General features: G+C 44.5%; 1 protein-coding gene across 1 annotated transcript in view; it reads right to left on the reverse strand.

Annotated features, from left to right (window-relative positions):
• sema3b (sema domain, immunoglobulin domain (Ig), short basic domain, secreted, (semaphorin) 3B) overlaps window positions 1–19,896 on the reverse strand; it is a 294,532-nt gene that overhangs the window by 237,503 nt on the left and 37,133 nt on the right. The window lies entirely within an intron of this gene.

A 19,896-nucleotide genomic window follows, 5' to 3' on the forward strand; every position in this document is an offset into this window, starting at 1 on the left:
GCGAGTTGTTACGATCTGGAACGCACTGCCTGAAAGGGCGGCGGAAGCAGATTCAATAGTAACTTTCAAAAGGGAATTGGACGAATACACGAAAAGGAAAAATTTGCAGGGCTATGGGGAAAGAGCAGGAGCAGTGGGACGAATTGAAAGAGCTGTCCAAAGAGCAGGCACAGGCACGATGGGCCGAATGGCCTCCTTCTGCGCTGTGTGATTCTATGAGAAATTCACCACTCAAAAATTTTAAAGAGTAATCTTCATTTAAATTTTTGAGGTTGGAATCTGCCCACAAAGGAGCCGATCAAATAATGGAACTAGCAAAGTGCTAATGGAGATTACCCAGTGACTGACTGTCCTCCACTCAGGCTGGCGGAGGCTTGAATCCAGATCATGCTCAACAGATTCTTGTCACAGGGAGTTTTAATGCTATGAAACTCAGGACTAACATCAACACTTTCATTATTTCCTTGTTTCCAAAAGTTTATTTTTCCGTCTTCCTCTCCTGAAGAAAAAAAGAAAGAACTTGCATTTATATAGCGCCTTTCACGACCTCAGGACGTCCCAAAGTGTTTTACAGCCAATGAAGTACGTTTGAAGTGTGGTCGCTGTTGTAATGTAGGAAACGCGGCAACCAATTTGCACACAGCAAGATCCCACAAACAGCAGTTAAATAAATGACCAGATCATCTGTTTTAGGTGTTGGTTGAGGGATAAATGTTGGCCCAGGATACCAGGAGAACTCCCCTGCTTTTCTTCAAAATAGTGCCATGGGATCTTTTAGGTCCACCTGAGAGGGCAGACGAGGCCTTGGTTTAACATTTCATCTGAAAGACAGCACCTCCGAGAGTGCAGCACTCCCTCAGTGCTGGTACTGGGAGTGTCGGCCTAGATTATATGCTCAAATTTCTGGAGTGGGACTTGAAGCCACAACTTTCTGACTCAGAGGTGAGAGTGTTACCACCAAGTCATGGCTGACAGCTGAAGGCACTAATTCCTGCAGCAGTGCTTTCTCATTGGCGCGGTCCCCTTCTAGAAACTCACTGAACTGGCCATTCTGCAGTTGCACGCCCACAGGTGCAGGGTATTCGACTACAACGGGCATTACAGCCAAGGCCCAAATCTAACCTCATCCAATGTCCCACGCACGCTTGCCAGTAGAGGTCACGGAAAAGGGATCAGAACCCTGGAGGGTTTTCCAACTCCCTAACCCAGGGGCACTGAAGCAGATCACAATATCTGTACCACCCCGGATTAAAGCAGCACACTCAAGCATTTTTCAAAGTAAACAGAATAAAAAATTTGTGCAGGTCGCTCACTTTTGCTGCAACTAATATACTCTCACGATTTATATTGACTTTCAAGGGACCAAATCGTCCGTAAAATGGAATTAATGCCTGAAACTCACTGATATGGATCTGTTATCATTTACAGTACATGGAAGATAATGAATTCTTTTTTCCAATTGAATTCTTATTTATGTTAAGATTTTCCAAATTATATTTGACATTGAAACAAATGTTAATGGAACTAAATAGGTAACTGATTGAAGGATCACCCCTGTGCTCGCTGACCTACATTGGCTCCCGGTCCAGCAACGCCTCGATTTTAAAATTCTCATCCTTGTTTCCAAATCACTCCACGGTTTCGCCCCTCCCTATCTCTGTAACCTCCTCCGGCCCTACAACCCTCCAAGATCTCTGGATTCCACCAATTCTGGCCTCTTGCGCATCCCCGATTTCCTTCGCCCCATCATTGACTGACTAGACCCTAAGTTCTGAAGTCCCTCCCTAAATCTCACCGCCTTTAAGACGCTCCTTAAAACCTACCTCTTTGACCAAGCTTTTGGTAATCCGTCCTAATATCTCATGTGGCTCAGTGTCAAATTTTTTTTGATAACGCTACTTTGAAGGGACGTTTTACTACGTTACTACGTTAAAGGCGCTATATAAATGCAAGTTGTTGTTGTTGTGTATTATTTTCTCTGGTAACGTTAAACTAATGCTGCGAGTATATTGGATTGGATAAATACTGTAACCAACAGGCACCCAACATGCATCCCATATTTAAAATAAAGCCTATATATACATATAATAATTAGATACATGGGAATTAGTTACAGGCTACAATCCAATCAACAGGTTCAGAAAGTTTATATATAAAGGGTAATTCACTGGTGTGGTGCTGTAATAGACACAAGCCCAGGTCAAAGACCGGGCTATAATACTATAGCCCCAATTCCCAATCGTTGATCACCACTAGCAAGGCTCCACACCAGCAACAGAGCATCTTAGAATTACTCCTTTAGAATAGTGGACACCTGGGAGCGAGTTACAGGCTGGAATACAATCGAGGTGGTTCAGAAGACATTTCATAGAATCATAGCATGGTTACAGCATGGAAGGAAGCCATTCGGCCCATCAATTCCGTGCCAGCTCTCTGCAAGAGGAATCCAGCTAGTCTCTCACCCCCGCCCTTTTCCTGATACCCTGCAAATTTTTTTCCTTCAAGTACTTATTCCTTTTGAAAGCCACGATTGAATCTGCCTCCAACAGACCCTCTGGCAGTGCATTCCAGATCATAACCACTCGCTGTGTAAAAGGTTTTTCCTCATGTCGCCTTTGGTTCTTTTGCCAATCACCTTAAATCTACGTCCTCTGGTTCTTGACCCTTCTGCCAATGAGAACAGATTTTCTCTATTTACCCTGTCTAGACCCTACATGATTTTGAATACTTCTTTCAAATCTCCTCTCAACCTTCTCTGCTCTAAAGAGAACAACCCCAGCTTCTCCAGTCTATCCACATAACTGAAGTCCCTCATCTCTGGAACCATCCTAGTAAATCTCTTCTGCACCTTCCCTAAGGCCTTCACATCCTTCCGAAAGTGCGGTGCCCAGAATTGGACATAATACTCCAGTTGTGGCCGATCCAGTGTTTTATAAAGGTTCATCATAACCTCTTTACTTTTGTACTCTAAGCCCCTATTTATAAAACCCAGGATCCCGTATGCTTTTTTAACCGCTGTCTCAACCTGCCCTGCCACCTTCAACGACCTGTGCACATATATCCCCAGGTCTCTCTGTTCCTGCACCCCTTTTAGAATTGTACCCTTTTATATTGCCTCTCCTCATTCTTCCTACCAAAATGTATCACTTCTCAATTCTCTGCGTTAAATTTCATCTGCCACATGTCCGCCCATTGCACCAGAATACTTTCCATTATGTCTCAGCTAATAATGGAAAGTATTCCATATGCCTTTTTAACCACTTCATCTACCTGTCCTGCTACTTTCAGGGACCTGTGGACATGCACTCCAAGGTCCCTCACTTCCTCCACACCTTTCAGTATCCTCCTATTTATTGCATACTCCCTTGCCTTGTTTGCCCTCCCCAAATGCATTACCTCACACTTCTCCAGATTAAATTCTATTTTCCACTTTTCTGCCCACCTGACCAGTCCATTGATATCTTCATGCAGTCTATGTCCTCTTGAAGTCTATCACTACCCTCCTCAATGTTCACTACACTTCCAAGTTTTGTGTCATCTGCAAATTTTGAAATTGTGCCCTGTACACCCAGGTCGACATCATTAATATATATCAAGAAAAGCTGTGGTCCCAGTACCGACCCCTGGGAATCACCACTATACACCTTCCTCCAGTCCGAAAACCACCGTTCACCATTACTCTCTGTTTCCTGTCACTTGGCCAATTTTATATCCATGCTGCCATTGTCCCTTTTATTCCATGGGCTTCAACTTTGATGCCAAGCCTATTATGCGGCACTTTATCAAACGCCTTTTGGAAGTCCATATACACATCAACCGCATTGCCCTCATCGAGCCTCTCTGTTACCTCAACAAAAAACTTAATCAAGTTAGTTAAACACGATTTGCCTTTAACAAATCCATGCTGGCTTTCCTTTATTAATCTACACTTGTCCAAGTGGCTACTAACTTTGTCCCGGATTATTGTTTCTAAAAGTTTCCCCACCACTGAGGTTAAACTGACTGGCCTGTAGTTGCTGGGTTTATCCTTACATCTTTTTTTGAACAAGAATGTAACATTTGCAATTCTCCAGTCCTCTGGCACCACCCCTGCATCTAAGGATGATTGGAAGATTATGGCCAGCACTTCCGCAATTTCCACCCTTACTTCCCTCAGCAACCTAGGATGCATCCCATCCGGACCTGGTGACTTAGCCACGTTAATACAGCCAGCCTTTCTAATACCTCCTCTTTATCAATTTTAAGTCCATCCAGTATCTCAACTACCTCCTCTTTTACTGTGACTTTGGCAGCATCTTCTTCCTTGGTAAAGACAGATGCAAAGTACTCATTTAGTACCTCAGCCATGCCCTCTGCCTCCATGATAGATCTAATTTTTGGTCCCTAATCGGTCTCAAACCTCCTCTTACTACCCGTTTACTGTTTATATGTGTATAGAAGACTTTTGCACTCCCTTTTATTTTAGCTGCCAGTCTATTCTCATACTCTCTCTTTGCCCCTCTTATTTCCTTTTTCGCTTCCTCTCTGAACTTTCTATATTCAGCCTGGTTCTCACTTGTATTATCAACCTGACATCTATCATACACCCCTTTTTTTCTGCTTCATCTTGCTCTTTATCTCTTTCGTCATCCAGGGAGCTCTGGCTTTAGTTGCCCTACATTTCCCCCTCGTGGGAATGTACCTAGACTGTACCTGAACCATCACTTCTTTAAAGGCCGCCCATTGTTCGATTACAATTTTGTCTGGCAGTCTTTGATTCCAATTTACCCGGGCCAGATCAGTTCTCATCCCACTGAAATTAGCCCTCCTCCAATTGAGTATTTTTACTCTAGATTGCTCCTTGTCCTTTTCCATAACTAATCTAAACCTTATGATACTATGATCACTATTCCCTAAATGTTCCCCCATTGACACTTGCTCCATTTGACCCACTTCATTCCCCTGAACTAGATCCAGCAATGCCTCCTTCCTCGTTGGGCCAGAAACATACTGATCAAGAAAGTTCTCCTGAACACACTTCAAAAATTCCTCCCCCTCTTTGCCCTTTGCACTATTACTGTCCAAGTCTATATTAGCATAGTTGAAGTCCCCCATTATCACTGCTCCATAGATCTTGCACCTCTCTGTAATTTCCCTTTGCTCTTCTATATCTTTCCCATTATTTGGTGGCCTATAAAATATACCCAGTAATGTAATGGCACCTCAATTGTTTCTTAACTCTAACCAAATAGATTCTGTCTTTGACCCCTCCAGGACATCCTCTCTCTCCAGCACTGCACTATTCTCCTTAATCAATCCTGCCACCACCACCCCTCCTTTTTTTCCTTCTGTATCTTTCCTGAATACCCTAATGGCTAATTGCACCTGCAGCTCACCAACCTTGTTTATCACGTTTAGTGCGTTTACACACATGCACTGTAAACCTATCTTAGACCTTCTTGTATTCTCTCTTAGTCTGATCCCACCTAATACTGTACTATTTCTTACTCTAGTGCTATCTGTCTCTCCCAATCTTTTTTGGACCTTATTTCTCCTTTCCAATGTTACATCCTGGTGCCCATCCCCCTGCCAAATTAGTTAAATCCCTCCCCCACAGCACTAGCGAACCTCCCCACGAGGACATTGGTCCCAGCACTGTTAAGGTGTAACCCGTCCAGCCTGTACAGGTCCCATCTCCTCCAGAACTGATCCCAATGCCCCAGAAATCTAAAGCCCTCCCTCCTGCACCATCTCTCCTGCCACACATTCATCTGCTCTATCCTCCTATTTCTATACTCACTAGCGCGTGGCACCGGGAGTAATCCGGAGATTACTACCTTTGAGATCCTGCTTATTAATCTCTTTCCAAACTCTCTAAAATCTGCCTGCAGGATCTCATCCCTCTTTCTACCTATGTCGTTGGTACTGATATGGACCACGACCTCTGGCTGTTCACCCTCCCCCCTCAAAATGTTCTGCAGCCGCTCAGTGACATCCTTGACCCTGGCACCAGGGAGGCAACATACCATCCTGGATTCACGTCTGCAGCCCCAGAAATGCCCTGTTCCCCTAAACATTGAATCCCCTATCACTATTGCTCTCCTGCCCTTTCTCCTCCCCACCCCCCCCCCCCACAACCTTGTACAGCTGAGCCACTCATGATGCTGTGGACTTGGCTCTGGCTGCACTCCCCAGAGGAACCCTCTCCCTCACCAGTATTCGGTTAGAGAGTGAGATGCACTCAGGGGTCTCCTACACTACCTGCCTGGTCCTCCTTGTCTGTCTGGCGGTCACCCAGTCCCTTTCTGCCTGCACTCTCTTAAGCTGCGGGGTGACCACCTCCTGAAACGTGCTATCCACGTAGCTCTCAGCCTCGCGGATACAGTGCAGCGATGCCAGCTGCTGCTCAAGCTCCGAAACCCGGAGCTCGAGCTGCTCCAGCTGACAACACTTCCTGCACACGTGGTTGTTGAGGACATGAGAAGCGTCCTGGAGTTCCCACATGGCACAGGATGTGCACTCAAAGGGACTGAGGTGCCCTGCCATGCCTCTTCTTTTTTAATTGTAAACAATTTTACGACACCAAGTTATAGTCCAACGATTTTATTTGAAATCTACTGTAGATTTCAAATGTAGATTTCAAATAAAATCGTTGGACTATAACTTGGTGTTGTAAAATTGTTTACAATTTTCAACCCCAGTCCATCACCAGCATCTCCACATTTTTTTTTTAGCAATTTATAAAGATGAACTGGGTCAGCTAGGATTAGACTCAGGATTCTGACAACTTCTGCTAAGATCAGGTGAAAAGGTCAAATATCAGCCAGTTTGAGAAAAGATAATATGTTCGAAAATCTATCAGGCGAGCACATCTCTTTACGAGCCACAGGGTTTACAACAAAACCTGGGCTACTGATTTCCAATTGACGTCATCCAATCGACAGTCAATCTTTGTTGTGCAAAAAGTAAAAATAGTGTTTGTACAACACAGCGTTTGTTTGGTAAAGCAATGTTATAATCTTTAAAATTTATCACCAACAGTCTCAGGATTCAAGGTATTCGCAGTTAGCTGGGTGCTGCAAGGCTACCTTCTTATCAATCTAACTGCATTGCAGCTGGGCTCAAACACTCACTCAGAGCACAGGCTTTAGACTTTACAGGAACTGATGAAAATGATGCTTTGGCAGAATAAGATGCCCCTCACAGTTACATGTCCTACCAACACTCACTGACAAGACTTGAACAGGAACATTGGCCATGTGGGTGAGGTATCATGGGGCAGCCAGTGCTGATACCAGCTCGTGGGAAGGTATCAAGGGGCAGCCAGTGCTGATACCACACCATGGGATGATATCATGGGGCAGCCAGTGCTGATACCAGCTCGTGGGAAGGTATCATGGGGCAGCCAGTGCTGATACCAGCTCGTGGGAAGGTATCATGGGGCAGCCAGTGCTGATACCACACCATGGGAAGGTATCATGGAGCAACCAGTGCTGATACCACACCATGGGATGATATCATGGGGCAGCCAGTACTGATACCAGCTCGTGGGAAGGTATCAAGGGGCAGCCAGTGCTGATACCACACCATGGGAAGGTATCATGGGGCAGCCAGTGCTGATACCACACCATGGGATGGTATCATGGGGCAACCAGTACTGATACCACACCATGGGATGGTATCATGGGGCAGTCAGTACTAATACCATACCATGGAAAGGTATCATGGGGCAGCCAGTACTGATGCCACACTATAAGAAGGTATCATGGGGCAGAGGTACTGATACCAGCTCATGGGAAGGTATCATGGGGCAGCCAGTACTGATGCCAGCTCATAAGAAGTTATCATGGGGCAGCCAGTACTAATACCACACCATGAGAAGGTATCATGGGGCAGCCAGTACTGATACCACACCATGAGAAGGTATCATGGGGCAGCCAGTACTGATACCACACCATGAGAAGGTATCATGGGGCAGCCAGTACTGATACCACACCACGTAGCGGGTCACAAAAGGAGTGGAGATAAAAAAGAGAAAACTGGAAGCAACACAGACTTCAAAAAATTCTGTTCAATATTTATCAATTTTTCCAAGCACCCACTGGTGTGGAACCTCATCCGTCAGCAGTGCACCCATGATTTTCCGATATATGCTACCAGCTGCTGAGGTTCCCCGTCTAGGAAAATGATCCTCAACATGTCAAGTACTTACCCACTTAAAGTGTCTGATAGCATTCTCTTGTAACACAGCAATGCCCACTGTGACTATTCATCTTGTATATTCACATTAAGTGAAACACAGACCACCTCCATTTTATAAAAGAGGACAGTCTCCACTCAACTCACGAAGGGTGAGGGGCAACCCGCTTTGCGTATCCACTAAACAGCGTGTGTTTGAACAGCGACAGGGAGTTGCAATTTATTTTTAAACACTTTTTGTGTTGTTCTCAGATAGAGAGCAAAACTAAGTGGAGGCTACTTTCAAAATAAAAGTATGTCCTTACAACACTGGAGAACCTGAATAATAGAATATAAGCTGGTCACTGAATATCAACTGTGATCACAGGAGTTCAACATTAACAAGACACATGCCAGATGGAGATTAGAGGGTTTTGTGCTATAAAGTTTCAAATAGATGGACTAAGCTGCCACCACAAGCAGCTAATGCTGTGTTGATTGACTCCTTTCACCAGGAGCTGAGTGAATGCCTGTTCATGAAAGGAACTGATGGTTCTGGAGATGGATTTAGATGATCAATATTCCACTGAACACCCTTGCCCCAGTCATGTCAGGGCCATCAAATATGAAATGTAACCAGTCATAGTATAAATTGTGAGTTGAGGTTGATTCATCTCCTCGGGTTTTGCCTCAGTTGCCTTGGGTTTTGGGGATGAGGGAAATAAGGGAAAATTTCAGAGTTTTCTCATTTGACAAATCAGTACTCCTCCATGTTGAACATCACTTAAACGAAACACTGAGGGAAGCAAGGGCCATGGGTGGGAGATTCACATTGTCCATCACCAAGAGCAGCTCAGTCGCACCAACCTTCGCAGCCCCGGGACATCACTGCAGGAGTCCTTCAGGGTAGCATTCTTGGCAAAACTATCTTCAGATGCTGCATCAAGAACCTTCCCTCAGTCAATGGCTCCAGGGGAGATATAGACCTCCCTGGCCATTTTTTTTTCTTTGGCTCAGGAGTTCCAGAGGGCACCTCAGGTGGAGCAGCCAACAGATGCTCTACCTTCCGGCAGGGCATCGCTGAAGTGCTCTCAGAGACGCACTACGCCTGCCCCAGTCATGCAAATATTCCCATCCCCGAGATCTGGAATGGGTTCCCTGGCTCTGAGCTGGAGCCGACGGATCTTCTGCTCAGACTCACTTAGGAACAGGAGTAGGCCATTCAGCCCCTCGAGCCTGTTCCGCCATTCAATTAGATCATAGCTGATCTGTATCTCAACTCCATTTACCCACCTTGGTTCCATATCCCTTAATACCTTGTGTCGGTGGAGGTGGCCCCAGGTATATCAGGGCCCCGGATTTAAAACAGACGAAGATTTATAAAGAGTTGACTGGGTGCCTTTAGTCCATTCCCTTAGTGAGCATTGCGTAGTTGGACTTTGAACCTTTACAGTTAAAAGGTAACCTTAACCATCAGAGATCCCCTTTTAACCACTACAAGATTTATTGTGATTGGTGATTTTTTTTTCCCATACACATTTTGAAGAAAAAAAATAATGGTTTAAACAGTGAGTCCTAATGGAAACAGTCAGGGGAGTTAGTGAGCTGACAGGGCAAGGAAATGAAACTAAAATCAATGAAGCTATGGATGCTTTAATGGACTTGTCATCAAGGCTTAGTGGGATTATTCAACCCCCTTACATCACAGGGCACCCCAGACAATTCCCTCCACATTCAATCTATAATATTTTCAAAAATCTTACATCAATGCATACTTCATGTCAACTTTTGCCATTATAAATTCCTGTGTCCACATTTATAATGGAAGCTGTGAATGTAAACTAGTCCCACTGTAGTTACACCCTACCAGCAGTGGAAGTGCCGCAGTGTCACCACTGGCAGAAGCACGTAATTACAGTGTGAAAGTTTACATCAGAAGCTTCCATTATAAATGTTTACATAGGAATTTACAACAACAACAACAACAACAACAACTTGCATTTTAATAATGGCTTTAACATAGTAAAATGTCCCAAGGTGCTTCACAGGAGCGTAATGAGACAGAAAAATTGACACTGAGCCAAAGGAGGAGGTATTAGGACAGGTGACCGAAAGCTTGGTCAAAGAGGTAGGTTTTAAGGAGCGCCTTAAAGGAGGAGAGAGAGGTAGAGAGGCGGAGAGGTTTAGGGAGGGAACTCCAGAGCTTAGAGCCCAGGCAGCTGAAGGTACAGCCGCCAATGGTGGACCAAAGAAAATCAGGGATAAACAAGAAGCCAGAATTGGAGGAGCGCAGAGATCTCGGAGGGTTGTAGGGCTGGAGGAGGTTACAGAGATAAGGAGGGGCGAGGCCATGGAGGGATTTGAAAACAAGGATGAGAATTTTAAAATCAAGACGTTGCCGGACCTGGAGCCAATGGAGGTCGGCGAGCACAGGGGGTGATAGGTGAACGGGACTTGGTGAGAGTTAGGATACGGGCAGCAGAGTTTTGGATATTGTGCGCACAGATTGCAGCCACCTACATTTTACAAAACAAAATGAGGCCTGAGGAACACAGCCCTGTGGGACTGAACACATGGCACTTGACTGAATGTGTGCTTCAAATCTCAGTCTCAGCAGGTCAGCGGACACACTACCCAAGCGGTTATATTTAACAAAAGAGTGTGTCAAGTTGGGTGGGGAAGAGAACACTGAACCACTTTCTTCTACCACACACACATGAACTCTATCCACGCCTCAGTTCCAATGTCAACAAAATGTGACTGAATCTTGAATTTTAGCCAGTTGAATGTATGGTTACTGGTCCAAAAACTTTCCTGGCAGATGTCCCAGGAGTATAATTTGAAAGGCCATTACGATTCATGTTCTCAGATGTTGCAGCCGAACTCTTCAATATTTACAGGCTTTGTCATGCCATTCCACAAGATGTTGAAGCCAAAGTCTTTCTGGTAAATTATTATTCTCTAAATACGTAGCATCAGTGTGAGAGATTGTCATCTTCTCTCTTCTTGCCCCCCTTCTCCCCCACATGTAGCTGCCCCCTCACTGCAGGTTCAGCTGTGCCCCTGACTCTGAATTGCCCCCGTCATCTTCTCCACCCCCCACCAACCGGCCCGACAATCGTGCTGGTCAAATTCGTGAGCTGCCTGTGGAGGCGCGGCAGGCACCAGCAGCTCACGCATAAAATGTTAATGGGGCCAAAGGCCCAATTTTGGGCCGGCCCCGGGCTTCTCGCTTGGTGTGCGGGTTTCCTGCATGGCTCCGAGTCCGGGCCCAGAAAACAGGTCCAGAAGAATGTCTACCCGACTGTGTTAATCCTTATACAGAGTGACAGGAATGTACTTTATCTTCTGTATTAAATTTTCGATTGGGATTCTTTATGGCTTGGAATGGCATGTGAAAGCTTAAAGTCTACACATATACACATAGCTTTTCCTTTTTAGTACGACATGAGCTGAGAAACCCGACAGGCTGGCTACAGTAATCTTCACAAGGTGTAAAATGTTAGGGGAAAGTGTTAGGGAGTCTAAGGTATTTTAGTTCAGTATACGATGGAGTTTTACTTGTTTGGTGGACTTGGTCACAGCCATTGTCCCTTGCGACACGAGGCGTGTTTGGCCAACTCCCCTCCAGGCAGCAGGAGGCCCACAGCACTCCGGATCTCCTCCGATGGTCGAGCGCTTGTTGTAATGGTCCAGGCGGGAAGCCTCACCTGCAATGTGCTTGAAAACATTGTTCACAAAGCAGCTCATGATGTTCATGGCTTTGGAGGAGATGCCAGTGTCGGGGGTGAATCTGCTTCATCACTTTGTAGGCGTAGATGGAGTAACTCTCCTTTCTCGACCCTCTCCGCACTTTGCTGCCGCTTTATTCGAGGGCTTTCTTGGCGCCCTTCTTGGGAACTGCTTTCTTCTCCTCAGGCATTTCCAAACTCGATTTCAGACCCAGAACTAAATGTTTAACTGGCTTCCTTACCATTGATTGGCTATCAGTTTCATATTAATAAGGGAATTGCAGTCCTTTGCATTGGGGTCTTTTGTTTGGACAGTTCTGCAGATGTATTCCCTTAGCACAGACCTATGAGCAGGGAATATGGTCAATAATTGGCTGTAGTCCTCTTTGACGGACAACTCGGTGGTCAGGGGGTCGTCAATGATTGGACTAAATTGGCCTTCAGGTGCTTAGGTTAGGAGTGAATTTCAGCTTTCCAGGCCAGCATCATCATTCTGTGTTTAAGACTGGGCCAATTGACAGGGAGAATAGGTCAGTACGGAGGCTGTGGTCCATTTTACAGTAAAAGAAATGAGCTTTTGTTTTTAAAGTGTATGTATAAAGAAAAAGTGAGTGGTATATTTATTATTTTATATATCAAGGAGGCTGGCGGGGTGTATGATTCACTGGTTTTATGCTGTTTATTTAGAGGTTTTATTTAAATAAACGATTTGTTGGCTAAGAATCAATGAGTGTATATTTAGTTGTTTTTTTTATGGAAAGAGAAAAATCACACGGTAGTAGCCGGTATACAAAGTAAGAGTTCTCTTTGCGATCCCCGAGTCAAGCGATCATTTACCTCAATATCGGGCTCATTAAGGCATGCTCTGGGTCGCAGGTGATTCGGACAGGAGAGGCCAGTGACACTGAACCAGAGAAAATATCTAACAGGGAAACCACAAAATCGTGACTCACTGCATGGACTTGCTTTCTGGCTTGGTGGGTGTGTGCACACCTGGTGTGATACTCAGCCACACGTATCAGGTGGGCCCCAGGTTTACTGCCCGATCTATGCTGAGTCAGCTGATCTCAGCCAGTACGGAGTGGGGAATGCTACAATTGACCTCAGTGCACAGGGATAGGTACATCCCAGTTTGAAGGGTTGGCCCCGATCGGGCAGCATTATGCCCTCACATTAGGCTGTATTGTCAAACGCTGCATCGGAGACGATCTGTTTCCACGCTTAGAGTGGTTTACATAGCACAGAGCAGAAGAGGCTAGACAGTCAAGCACCTGACTGAAACTGGACAAAAAAAAAGGGGGCAAATCTCCAAGAGATGGTGCAGAATTGGAGATAAATGTCACCATAGGATGTGTCCAACAGATCACATGATTCAGTCAACCAATCAGGAAACTTATTATAATAATGCCATCCAGACAGTTCTGTCGATCATTTCGACAAAGACAACCAACACAGTTGCATCAATCATTTTAATGCTTACAGTACAACAAGCAATAACAAGGCAGTAAGTACAAAAGATGGATTTTTACTCCAATCCATGGGCGAACAGGTGATCATGTCTTGAAACTGTCTGTTCTTTGCTCCTGTTCTGCCCTTGCCCCTTAAGGCAGTTGTTTATAAACCCCCAACACCCCCCCATGACCATGACATTATCCACCCTCAGCCAATCAGTGACACGGTAGCCCATTTAACCCATATATGGGCATACTTCCATTTTTGCTTCTCCCTGATGCTTTTCCAGCAGACACAAGTTAAACCAAACTGCGGTAAAACAGTTTAGGATTACAGTTCTCATTAATTATTGATGATTGGTTCCTACTTTTACTCTTTTCTTCTGAACAGCCTGGTGCCCTTGGACTTAGTTTGATTTGTGCTGTACTTTAACCAGCTGACAATTTTTATTCCCTTACTTAATGTTAAGTAAGCTATTGTTTTACATTTTGAATTAAGTGCCAGTGCTAGGACTTCAAATAGGCTCGAACCTTGCCAGTACGAAAATTCCTGTTTATTACCTAAAATGGCCAGCTTTCTGGTACACGAGAAGAAATAATAATAGATTTGCAGGAAAACGGGAATGGATCTACTGGGAAATGGCAACAAGTCCATAGGATACGGCATTGGATCCAGAGGAAAATGGCAATGGATCTACTGAAATACTGTAGCCAACTACAGAAACTAAATGTCATTAGTTGAAGGGTTAGGGTTCTGACGAAGGGTCATAAGACCTGAAAGGTTAACCCCAACCTTCCTCTCTCCACAGATGCTGCCTGACCCCGAGTGTTTCCAGCATTTTCTGTTTTTATTTCATTAATTAGAATCCTGCTAATCCACACCCCGACACAATGTCAAGAAAGTGGCCTCAGGTTCGCTGGTAAATTAAATATTTATGTGTTATATTCAGCACCTGGGGCAGGCAGAGGGGATGCAACCCAAGTAGCACACAGAAAAAACGCTAAATAGTGTTTTCTGGATGCTCCCTCCTTTCTCCGCGAGATCAAGCAATTTAGCCTATTCTTCAATGCTTTGTATCCAAATGAGGGGTTTCGATAGAGCAAATAAGGAGAAACTGTTTCCACTGACAGGAGGGTCGGTAAACAGAGGACACAGATTTAAAGATAATTGGCAAAAGAACCAGAGGGGAGATGAGGAGGACCTTTTTTTTTACGCAGCGAGTTGTTACGATCTGCAATGCACTGCGGGTGGTGGAAGCAGATTCAATAGTGACTTTCAAAAGGGAATTGGTTAAATACTTGAAAAGGAAAAAATTTTGCAGGGCTACGGGGAAAGGGCAGGGGCGGGGAGGGGAGGGGGAACGAGTGGGTCTAATTGGGTAGCTCTTTCAAAGAGCCGGCCCAGGCATGATGGGCCGAATGGCCTCCTTCTGTGCTGTGGGATTCTAAATACATTTTTAAAAAAAGGTAATTCTGAACAACAGGGAACATGTAGACAAATGTTCTCGGGAGGGGGGTGGGTTATAAATAAAATGTTTCGACATTTATAGCCACTTGCAATTGTAACACACAGACCCATCATTCAGCTCCTGTTTCCCTCAGCTACGAACCTGCGAGACCTCAGACTGTGTGCGCTGTCTGGGCTCTCACTGGCATCCCACAGTAGAGTATCTGTTCTTAGTGTATTGTTTCTCCCACTTTGTTCTAAATTTTCAATACTTGCATACCTTCTGAGTTTCCAGAATAACTGAGACTCTGAACCTGCTGGTTTCCTAAACACTGCTGCAGTTGTTTGGAGATCAACATTCCTGCTCAATCTGTTGAAAGGGAGGGAGAGCACTGACTGGCGCCAAAGACCAAATAAAATAAGTAAATACCAGAGCGATAGGAACAGTTACAGTGCGCACAGAGTAAACGGAAGCTGCTCACTCCTAGATGGCACTACTGCACATGTACAGTACACGCACCAGGTTACAAAGTCACAATTCACTCCCAGCTAGTACAGCTCGGCTCTTGTGCAAGTGCAATTCATTTGTAGCAAATGATCCAGATCCAACACGTTAACCCACCTTAGCACGTTCCGATTGCTGACTGACTTGCTGCACATTTCCAGCATTTTCTTTTTTTGCTGTTGTAAAACAATAGTTAACTATTCAGTCCCAGCCGTGCAAATCCACTTCTGAACTGAGAGGATATAATTATCAGGAAAGACTGAACAGGCTGAGGCTCTTCTCTCTGGAAAAGAGAAGATTGAGGGGTGACCTAATAAAGGTCTTTAAAATTATGAAGGTTTTTGATAGGATAGACGTAGAGAAGATCGTTCCACCTGTGGGGGAGACCAAAACCAGGGGTCACAAATATAAGATAGTCACTAATAAATCCAATAAAGAATTGAGGAGACACTTCTTTACTCAGAGAGTGGTTAGAATATGGAACTTACTACCACAAGGAGTAGTTGAGGCAAATAGCACAGGTGCTTTTAAGGGGAAACTAGATAAGTGCATGAGGGAGAAAGGAATAGAAGGATATGTTGATAAGGTTAGATGAAGTAGGGAGGGAGGAGGCTCGTGTGGCGCATAAACACTGGTATAGACCAGTTGGGTCGGATGGCCTGTTTCCGTGCTGTAAATTCTATATATGTAATTCATAGCAATTGTAGCACAGGAGGCCATTCATCCCATCACACCCGTGTCAGTGCTACCTCGTCGACTGGAGCATTCTACTCCAATCCCATTTCCCTGCTCTTTCATACAAGATGCAAGGCATATAGTAGCCATGGCTTAGTTGGTAGCACTCTCAGCTCTGAGTCAGTAGGTTGTGGAGTTCAAGCCCCAAATTAGGGACATAAGCACAAAATCTAGGCAAGTCCTCCAGTGTGGCACTGTGGAGGTGCCGTCTTTCGGATGAGACGTTGAACTGAGGCCCCGTCTGCCCTCTCAGGTGGACATAAAAGATCCCATGGCACTATTTAGAAGAAGAGCAGCGGAGTTCTACCTGGTGTCCTGGCCAATATTTATCCCTCAATGAACACCTATATCAGATTAATCTGCTCATTATCACATTGCTGTTTGTGGGACCTTGCTGTGTGCAAATTGGCTGCTGCATTTCCGACATTGCAACAGTGACTACACTTCAAAAGTGCTTCATTGGCTGTAAAGCGTTTTAGGACATCCTGAGGTCGTGAAAGGTGCTATATAAATGCAACTCTTCCTTTTTTTTAAAATTTACTTTTTTTATATAAACAGGGTGGGTTTTTACAATGAGTGGGAAACCTACTCCACCAGATTAGCACCTAGGAGGCAAAATTGACAATTAACCCCAATGTGTCCACATACATAGTGATTGTGCACAAGCCCATAATAGTCCATGCACAGACCAAAGTAGTGTCCAAATTATAAAAGGTACCATCAGCTCTCGCCGCAAAGCAAAGAGTAACCAGTCGCCTCAAGCCCAAACTGAACAGAATCACTCATCACCACTCCCCATTCAGCGCCAACACACAGACACCCACTCCAAGAGACGTGACTAGTGACGCTGAGTGGAGAAACACGGGGCCAGTCACTGAACGCTGATGAGGAAGGGGTAGCAGTGGCAGTGGCTGAGGAAAGGCCAGCTGGCACAGGGCAGAGGCCCATCTTGCAGAGTGCTGCCCTCTACGTTGTATGGGGTGCAGGCCTCAGTGAGCCTACTTTCCGACAGAGGCTGCTCCAGCTGCAGAACCCTATTGAGGAGTCACTTGTCACCTTGCACACCATGGTGGAAGGTTATCTGAATAGTCTGGGGGAGTCCAACGTCCAAATGTGGTCTGCAGTCTGGACTGGATTCAAAAACCAGGCCCAGGGGATAGAATCATTGAACGTTGCAGCATAGAAGAATCCCAGCACACTTGTGCCAGTGCTGTGACACAGCTATCCACTTCCCCTTTCAAATTTTTTTTTTCTTTTCCCAATATTTATCCATGTGTCTTTTAAAAACAAAGAACAGCAATAAAATCTAACTGCAGTATTGTCCTTTAAAGAGCAGGAAAACTTTTCTCTAAAGGAGACTCCTCGCTGCTTGTTGTTCTCTGGTTACATTTCCAGGCTCGTTCTATTTCCCTCATCTTGCGGTTTAGCACCGAGAGGGTTCATTTGAGGGAACAAGTGGATTTTCAGAAGTCTCATGAAGCTCTCATTGCAGTTAGTTCTCAATCTTTCGAAGGACTCTCTCCCCCATAGTTAATGCGTTCAGGTTAAACTGGTAACATACCAAATCAATCAAACACAGACAACTCACAATATATCAGATTAGCGGCTTTACAAACGTGCGCTCCCTGCCTTGAGAATGTTCTTTATGAATTATTTTTGAGGAATCCCGGTTTACTGTGGAATGATCAGCCTGTAATATTCCTCAAGGGGTCAGAACGCAAGCTGCTAGAAATTCCACAACTCAATATAATAAGAACACATGCCCTTCACTTTATTATTTCTCGATAAATCAAATCCTTTAAAAAGGTTTACCCTACTCAAAAAGAAAACAATTTTTAAAAGATTCACTAAAAATAACTTTTGTAGATAACCAGCCACACAAAGTTAAACACTTCATTCTTATCTCCCCACAAAACCCGTGGGGATGGCAGATGTATTTTAGTGCCAAGAAATGATGGTCGTATCAACAACACCTTTGACACAGCAAAACTCCCCAAAACACTACAAGGGGAAAGGATGGTAATGAACGTAGAGCAAGAATTGGAAGAAGGGATTGGGGAGGTGAACAAAGGTGGGGTCAAAGATGGCTTTGAAAGAAGATTTTGAAGGTGGGGTGAGAGGTAGCAAGGCATGCAAAAGATCAGCCTTTGTGGGAGGGAGGGAGAAAAATGTATTTAAAGAAAACCTCAGAGCCTATCCCGTTTCTGGAACAGGGATCATCCCTTCTGCATCTTTCTGTTATGATGGGATTAAAATTCCTCCACGCATGCAGAATGAGGAAAACTCCACCTCGCCCTGTGTACATTAGAAAGGAAATCTTACAAATTTTCACAGCTTTGTGCATGGAGATGGCATCTCGGAAATTCGCGTGTGGAGGTCAGTGGGCCCCACAGCTGTTTCCATCCAAAAATGAGAACTTGGAATTCATAAAATCTACCCTCATGGCTCTACAGGAACCAACACTAAAAAAAAAGCACTTGCATTTATATAGCACCTTTCACAACCTCAGGATGTCCCAAAGCACTTTACAGCCAATAAAGTACTTTTTGAAATGTAGTCACTGTTGTAATGTAGAAAACACAGCAGCCATTTTGTTCACAGCAAGGTCCCACAAACAGCAATGTGATAATGACCAGATTATCTGTTTTAGTGATGTTGGCCAGGACACCAGGGAGAACTTCCCTGTTCTTCTTCGAAATAGTTCCATGGGATCTTTTACATCCACCCAAGAGGACTGACAGGGTCTAAGTGTAGCGTCTCATCTGAAAGACAGCACCTCCAAGAGTGGAGCATTCCCTCAGTACTACACTAGGAGTGTCAGCCTAGATTATGTGCTCAAGTCTCTGGAGTGGGGCTTGAACCCACAACCTTCTGGACACCAGAGGAGAGAGTGTTACCCACTGAGCCAAACAGCAGGGAACAAAAGGTTACACATTGATACAGAAGTTGACACAAAATCAGAGGCGTTAAGTCAGCATAAATGAGAGGGAGCTGAATTTTTAGTGCTGATGGTAATTAACCAGTGATCATGTGATTTCAATAGCTGCTGTTGAAACTAAAACATTCAAAGAAAGTAACAGAAATAGAGGAAGTTTAAAGTTGATCACAATGCTTTGTAACTGTTTTTATATGTTAAAGTTTTCACTTCAAAATGTCAAAAGTATAAAAAGAGAAACAAAGACATTTCACACTGGTTTCTTCTGACCCGGAGCTAGAAATTTACACATCCTTACCTATCGACAGACTTCTCACACCAACAGCAATTAAACTCCAACTGACCTCAGGGAGTCCGACAATTAGATTATGTGGCCTTAAAGGGGCAAGCCACATTTAAACACAATCGCACCGTAGCTGGAGAATAGTACATTGCACATTATATGATGTGATGCTCCCATCATTATAAAACAGCACACCATCCAAATTATTCTGAGCGATGCCACGAGAGACCCAGTAGTATTTAATAAAAAGAGCACGGATGGTAAAGCTACATATGAACTGATTACACAATAGTGAAACATTTCCAACCAATGTAAAGGTGCTGAAAGAGACAGGAAGGCCCTCATTGGGAATTAATCAGATTTCACTATCTCTTCTCATGGTATGTGATTCTATGTGATGCAAAAGTTACATTAAAAAAAAATCCAGGCAATTTTCTGGCTCTGCACCAATGCTATTGCAAGCAAATTTGAACTAAAGCTAGGCTCATTCTCAAATATGTTCTTTCTTGGAAAAGATAAGGAAATTTGGACTCATCGAGCTGTGGAATGGCAATGCTGGAGAAGGAAACATTTTTCCGCGTATTGCATTTAATGTCAGTATCAGGCGTTCCTTGGCCAGGTTTGGTTGCAAAGTAAGGCTCCCTGACTTATA

Source organism: Heptranchias perlo, chromosome 17 (genome assembly GCF_035084215.1).
Source record: "Heptranchias perlo isolate sHepPer1 chromosome 17, sHepPer1.hap1, whole genome shotgun sequence".
Lineage (NCBI taxonomy): Eukaryota > Metazoa > Chordata > Chondrichthyes > Hexanchiformes > Hexanchidae > Heptranchias > Heptranchias perlo.